Source organism: Salvelinus sp. IW2-2015, unplaced genomic scaffold (genome assembly GCF_002910315.2).
Source record: "Salvelinus sp. IW2-2015 unplaced genomic scaffold, ASM291031v2 Un_scaffold2498, whole genome shotgun sequence".
NCBI classification, from domain to species: Eukaryota; Metazoa; Chordata; class Actinopteri; order Salmoniformes; family Salmonidae; genus Salvelinus; species Salvelinus sp. IW2-2015.
This window is the reverse complement of record NW_019943814.1, coordinates 47,983-54,842: the sequence shown is the minus strand read 5'-3', so window position 1 is coordinate 54,842 and position 6,860 is coordinate 47,983. Positions and strand designations below refer to the sequence as shown.

The window sequence follows — 6,860 nt, the reverse complement described above, 5'->3', positions numbered from 1 at the left end:
CCAGCGCCATGATCCTAGCCTGGCCCCAGCGCCATGATCCTAGCCTGGCCCCAGCGCCATGATCCTAGCCTGGCCCCAGCGCCATGATCCTAGCCTGGTCCCAGCGCCATGATCCTAGCCTGGTCCCAGCGCCATGATCCTAGCCTGGCCCCAGCGCCATGATCCTAGCCTGGGCCCAGCACCATGATCGTAGCCTGGCCCCAGCGCCATGATCCTAGCCTGGTCCCAGCTCCATGATCCTAGCCTGGGCCCAGCACCATGATCGTAGCCTGGTGCTAGGACTGTTCGAGCAGTCCAGCCAAATCATAGGGCCAATGTCACGCCATTACAGACAGATCTGAAACCAGGCTATGAACATACATACGTGTGGTCACGGGACGTTTCCAAGTCTCCCTAAACCTCTCCAAAGTGACATATGTCTGTAAATTAGATCATTCCAGTGCTATTATGTTTTTCCAATCCCTAAATACTATTTGTTCAGTATAAAAACACAATTTCTACCATATCAACCTCACTCCAACATTGTGGTGGTGTTATGGGGTATCCAGGGTACATTCAAGTGTCCTTTCAACATCTCCAAAGTGTCTGAATGTGGTAATTGAACTGTTTTAGCACACTGGATGTGCCTAAAAGTTATTTTTCACTATAAAAACTACATTTCTACAACACCAACCAATGAGTGCCTACAGCGGCAGCATCATGATGGTGTAGTAATCATGCTTGGCCATGCAGTCGCGGGTGAACAGGGAGTACAGGAGGGGACTAAGCACGCACCCCTGAGGGGCCCCAGTGTTGAGGATCAGTGTGGCAGATGTGCTGTTCACTACCCTCACCACCTGGGGGCAGCCCATCAGGAAGTTCAGGATCCAGAGGGAGGTGTCTCGCATTCTCAAATAGGTGTTTCTTATGTCCAGGTGGGAAAGGGCGGCATGGAGTGCGATTGACATTGCTTCATCTGTGGATCTGTTGTGGCGGTATGCGAATTGAACGGGGTCTAGGGTTTCCGGGATGATGGTGTTGATGTGAGTCACGACAAGCCTTTCAAAGCACTTCACGGCTACAGACGTGAGCGCAACGGGTCGGTAGTCCTTTAGGCAGGTTACCTTTGTGTTCTTGGGCACAAGAACAGTGGTGGTCTGCTTCAAACATGTAGGTATTACAGACTGGGTCAGGGACAGGTTGAAAATGTCAGTGAAGACACTTGCCAGTTGGTCTGCGCATGCCCCGAGTACACGTCCTGGTAATCCAGCTGGCCCTGCGGCCTTATGAATGGATGTCATGGATTTGGTCTCGGAGAAGCAGTATATCCTTCGAGTCAGACTCATTAAAGAAGAAAAAAATTGTCCAGTTCGAGGTGAGTAATCGCTCTTCTGATTTCTTTTTGGTCATAAGACGGTAGCAGCAACATTATGTACAAAATAAGTAACAAACAATGTGAAAAAATAAATAAAATGGCAGCCCTCCCTACTGATACTAAGTACTGCTACAGGATAGGACTCACCCAGGGTCTTGATTTCTACTGGCTGACAGCCGTTGAGCTCCGTCATGCCCTGCACCTCGGTGAAGGTCACAAAGTCTCCGCTCTCAAACCCGTGGCGAGCCTCGTCCAGACACGTCACCACGCCTGCTGCATCCTACAGAGTGAGAAGCAGGGATGAGATCTGCACAACATGGGAACCCAGGAACAGAGGTCACCAGTTCCACTCAATGATAAAGATTTAAATGAAAGAGACAGTACTAGGAGGACTGGGGGGGGGGGGGAATTTTTATCACACATATGAGTGGTCCTTCGTTGCTCTTTGTAGCTCAGTTGGTAGAGCACGGAGGCCTGTAACACCAGGGTAGTGGGTTTGATTCCTGGGACCACCCATAAGTAAAATGGATGCACGCATGACTAAGTCCCTTTGGATAAAAGCATCAGCTGAAGTCAGTGGTTCCAAAACTGCTTTTCTTACCTAACGTGGAACACATCGACACGCTGCAGCTACACATACATACATTAAGTCAGTGGTTCCAAAACTGCTTTTCTTACCGAACGTGGAACACATTGACACGCTGCAGCTACACAAAGGACTGACACCCGTCCCAGTGTTTAGCCGAGTTCCAGATTGAGTTCTGGTGTAGCGAGGTACAAATCAGAGGGGCTCCTGGTACCAAACAGCAGCACCTACAGCTCCAGTAGTGGACTAACCAAACAGCTCCGGTAGTGGACTAACCAAACAGCTCCAGTAGTGGACTAACCAAACAGCTCCAGTAGTGGACTAACCAAACAGCTCCAGTAGTGGACTAACCAAACAGGCTCCAGTAGTGGGACTACAAACAGCTCCAGTAATGGGACTAACAAACAGCTCCAGTAGTGGACTAAACAACAGCTCCAGTAGGGACTAACCAAACAGCAGCACCACAGCTCCAGTAGTGGGACTAACCCAAACAGCTCGAGTAATGGACTAACCAAACAGCTCCAGTAGTTGGACTAACCAACAGCTCCAGTAGTGGACTAACCAACACAGCTCCAGTAGTGGGACTAACCAAACAGCTCCGGTAGTGGACTAACCAAACAGCTCCAGTAGTGGACTAACCAAACGCTCCGAGTAGTGGGACTAACCAAACAGCTCCAGTTAGTGACTAACCAAACAGCTCCAGTAGTGGACTAACCAAACAGCTCCAGTTAGCTGGGGGACTAAACCAACACTCCAGTAGTGGACTAACCAAACAGCTCCAGTAGTGGGACTAACCAAACAGCTCCAGTAGTGGACTAACCAAACAGCTCCAGTAGTGGACTAAACTCCAAAAAACAGCTCCAGTAGTGGACTAACCAAACAGCTCCAGTAGTATATTATATTATATATTATTTCAAGGATAATTCACGACCTGAAATTCAGCGTTATGACCTTTTAAATGTACAACAAAGCTTATAGACTTAAACATCTCCACATTTTGTTGTTACAGCCCTGAATTGTAGTAGACTAACCTAGTGATCATGGAGATCATGGCAGAGAGAGGCTGCTCTCCGTTGGTATCGATCACACCATCTCCTTCTCCGAAGTCACAGAAGAGCTGTCCGAGAGTCCCGCGTGTCAGCGATCACCAGCTGATGCCGTACTGTGACAGAAGTCTCCAACACGATGCTGCTCCTCTAGAGGCGAGTGGTCAAGGACACAACCTAGAAACAAGAGACATGTTATCACACATACAATTATCTACATTTCAATGTTTATAAAAAATATATTGTATTAATCAGAAGAGAATTGCATTTAAACACAAATCAAGTCCAAACTGGCTCTACCATATATGGTTCACAAATTCGACAAATTAGGTGGGAGAATCATGATTAGAGTGAACAGAATGTTATTATGGCTTCAGTGTAATGTAGTTTCACTAGTAAGGGGTTGAGCGGTAATGTAGTTTTACCTGGAACTGAGTTCAGGTAATCGTCCGGTGAGGGCTTCAGTGAAGGCCACTACTGGTACGTAGTGTTGAGTTCAAGCAGGCGAGTCTGCGACACCTCAGCCCTGTTCTTCCCCAGGTCCTCTTTCTCGCAGGTAGAACTGGAGACAGAGACAGGGTTATTACAGACAAGGGATTACAGACACAGGGTTATTACAGAACAGGTTATTACAGAGAGTTCCTCTTCTCGCAGGTAGTATAAGACAGAGAAGGGTTATTAGACACAGGTATTACAGAGACAGGGTATTACAGAGGGTCCTCTTCTCGCAGTAAGAACTGGAGACAGAGACAGGGTTATTACAGACACAGGGTTATTACAGAGACAGGTTATTACAGACACAGGTTATTACAGACACAGGGTTATTACAGACCACAGGTATTACAGGAGACAGGTCCTCTTTCTCGCGTAACGAAGACAGAGACAGGTTATTACAGAGACAGGCGTTATTACAGACACAGGGTTATTACAAGAAAAAGTCCTCTTCTCGCAGGTAGAACTGGAGACAGAGACAGGGTTATTACAGAGACAGGTTATTACAGAGACAGGTTATTACAGAGAGGTCCTCTTCTTGCAGTAGAAACTGGAGACAGAGACAGGTTATACAGAGACAGGGTATTACAGAGGACAGGCCTCTTCTCGAAGGAAGAACTAACGGAACTAACAACATGTTCCAATCAATATCATCTTGACCTGAGCATGCTCAAAGAGAAGCTCCACAAACACACACCACGTACCTGTGAGAGAGGTCTCTCCACTCAGCCTGTCCCTGTCGTGCAGGGTAACACTCTTCACTCCTCCAGGATGACGTTCTTAGCGATCTCCACGCCCAGCCCTCTCAGCCCTGAGACCAGGACGTTGGAGCTCTGCATGCGCTTCATAGCATCATGGCCCAACACGTAGCTACGGAGGCGAGAATACAGCTATAAACACTACGTCAGCCTCTCAGCCCTGAGAACAGGACACTAGAGCTCTACGGAGAGAGACCAGAGCTGTGTCAAATACTCATTACTAACTGTACTATTTGTAAAGTAAATTGAGTATAGATGCTTATTGGTCACAGTATGGATATAGTTAGTATGCCAAATGTCCCGGACGTTGTACTAAATTGCCAAAAATACGAAGTATACAAGCAGTGGACAGTTTCTGTGCTTTTTGGGCCATAATGCTATCTTCAGAAAATGGGTGTGGCTTCACATCGTTTCCAGTTTGAAGAAAATGGGGAAAATATGCAGGCTGGAGTCAAACGTTATGTTCGCTGACAATTGTTAGCTACGCTGTCCTTCGAACCAACATAGGCATATTCATTACAGCAGATGGACCGGTATGTTAGTCCACTGTCCTATATGAACCACATTAGGCATAATCAATACAGCCAGAATTACCGGAATAATGTTAGTACTCTGTACCTATATGAACCACATAGCTATCATTTACACGCAGTATGGAACCGTATGTTAGCTTACTCTGTACCTTATGAAACACATACATATCATGTACAGCAGTATGGACCCGGTATGTTAGCTACGCTGTCCCTAATGACCACATACCATATCATACAGCAGTATGACCCGTAGTTAGCTACACTGTCCTATATGAACCACTAGCTTCATTCAGATCGACGTTTACACACGTCCTATGAACAAGCACTAGGAGTAGACGTATGTGTACACGTCCTCCTAGCACTCAAGAGTAAGCCCTATTGTATGTTATGAACCACTAGCATATCCATTACAGCAGTATGACCAGATATGATAGCATACACTGTCCTTATGAACCAACATAACATATCATTACAGATATGGGTATCCCTAGGATATGGTTAGCGTGACCTACTAGATCCTTATGAAACCACAAGCATAATTCATAATACAGACAAGTAGAGATTGGAGCCCTGGTGTATTTGTTTTATAGAGAGACTACACAGTGAGTCAGCATCTAATGAACCACATAAGAGTATGTTACAAGCGCAGTAATGGAACCGAGTATAGATATAGCATACCACTTGTTCCTTATGAACCACATTAGAGCATAGAGTCATAATACAAGCAATAAAAACTCGTACAGGCGATTTATATGTTAAGCTACGCTATGTCCTTATGTGGACCACACAGCAGTATCATACAACGCAGGCTTTTACTGTCCGGCCAATGTCTCGCTAGACTAAGCCTAACTGTTTTAGTTGCATGTAGCTTGTAATAATTTTTACCTCTCGGCCCATAATGTTGGCAGTACACCTAACAGTTAGTAGAGCTTACTCATAACAATCTCACCAAACTGCTCGCCAAGTATATTGAACTACTCTAAACGTAAAACTTAGAACACAACGTTTATTAACTTGAATTATTTCACGTCATATCTCTTAGCCTAAGTTGGTACTAGTCTTTGTGCCTACATACAAAATAGACTTGTACAGGCTGCTTTCGTAAATATACTCTACTCTGCTCCTACTCATCTCAATATTTCAGAGCACACATCGTCTGTAGATACCTCAATATACTATAAATAAAACCGATGAATTTACCAACAGCTCTAAACCCGTAACTTTGAATATGGCCTAGTGTCACGCATAAAAATCAGGCCATAAAAAAAAGCGACTGTAAATTTCTCCGGCTCGTCAGCCGCTTGAGTGAACATTCATATGGTGCTATAGATTATGGTACTTAACAGCTGGTCTGTGAGCATAAGAGGCCTTCAATCGATCTCTATCATATACCATTCTTAGTCCATGGCCGCTTGGCGAGATCCAGACGATGAAACCAAGTCAAAACTTAAACCCAGCATGTGTGTGAGGACAGTCAGATATGAGACTTTAGAAGGACAAACAGTGTTGTAGTGTGCGGTTGGTGGGGTGTGAGACAGTATCAGTATATGAGAGACTTAGAAGACAGAACAGTGATTGTGTGTTGCGTTGGTGAGATAGTGTGAGAACAGTTCAGTTCTGACAGATTGAGAGAATGCAGTTGGTTGTATGGTGTGTGTGTGTGTGGTGGTGTGTACGTTACAGTTTGGTGGAAGGAATAGTGTGAGACAGATATCTCAGTTCTGAACAGAAGTATGGTGAAAGGAAGCAGATGGGAATCCCAGTCATAATGGTCTTACTGAGCTCTTGACCACAGCGACGCTTTTGGACCAGCTGCGAGCTGACATCTGAAAAATACACACAAGTAATTAGGTTGGAACAACCCTAACACAGCGACATACACCACTTAGACAACATACCAGTACCGCGGGCCCTGTCTGAAGACCGGCCCCCTGTCTGGGAAGACCGGGCCCCACTGTCTGAGAAGACAAGACCCCACTGTCCTTCTCGTCTAATATGGAACTCAAAGCATTGTCACCTCCTAGGAGAAGATGGGTGAACTACTAAATTTATTTAAAAAACGAGAAGCTTCCTGTATCTTTAATTTAAGAC

General features: G+C 45.6%; 1 pseudogene; it reads right to left on the bottom strand.

Annotated features, from left to right (window-relative positions):
* The window catches only part of LOC112074108 (ubiquitin-like modifier-activating enzyme 1), a 38,481-nt pseudogene extending 31,886 nt beyond the window's left edge, over positions 1-6,595 (bottom strand).
* Between the last annotated feature and the right edge of the window lie 265 nt (positions 6,596-6,860).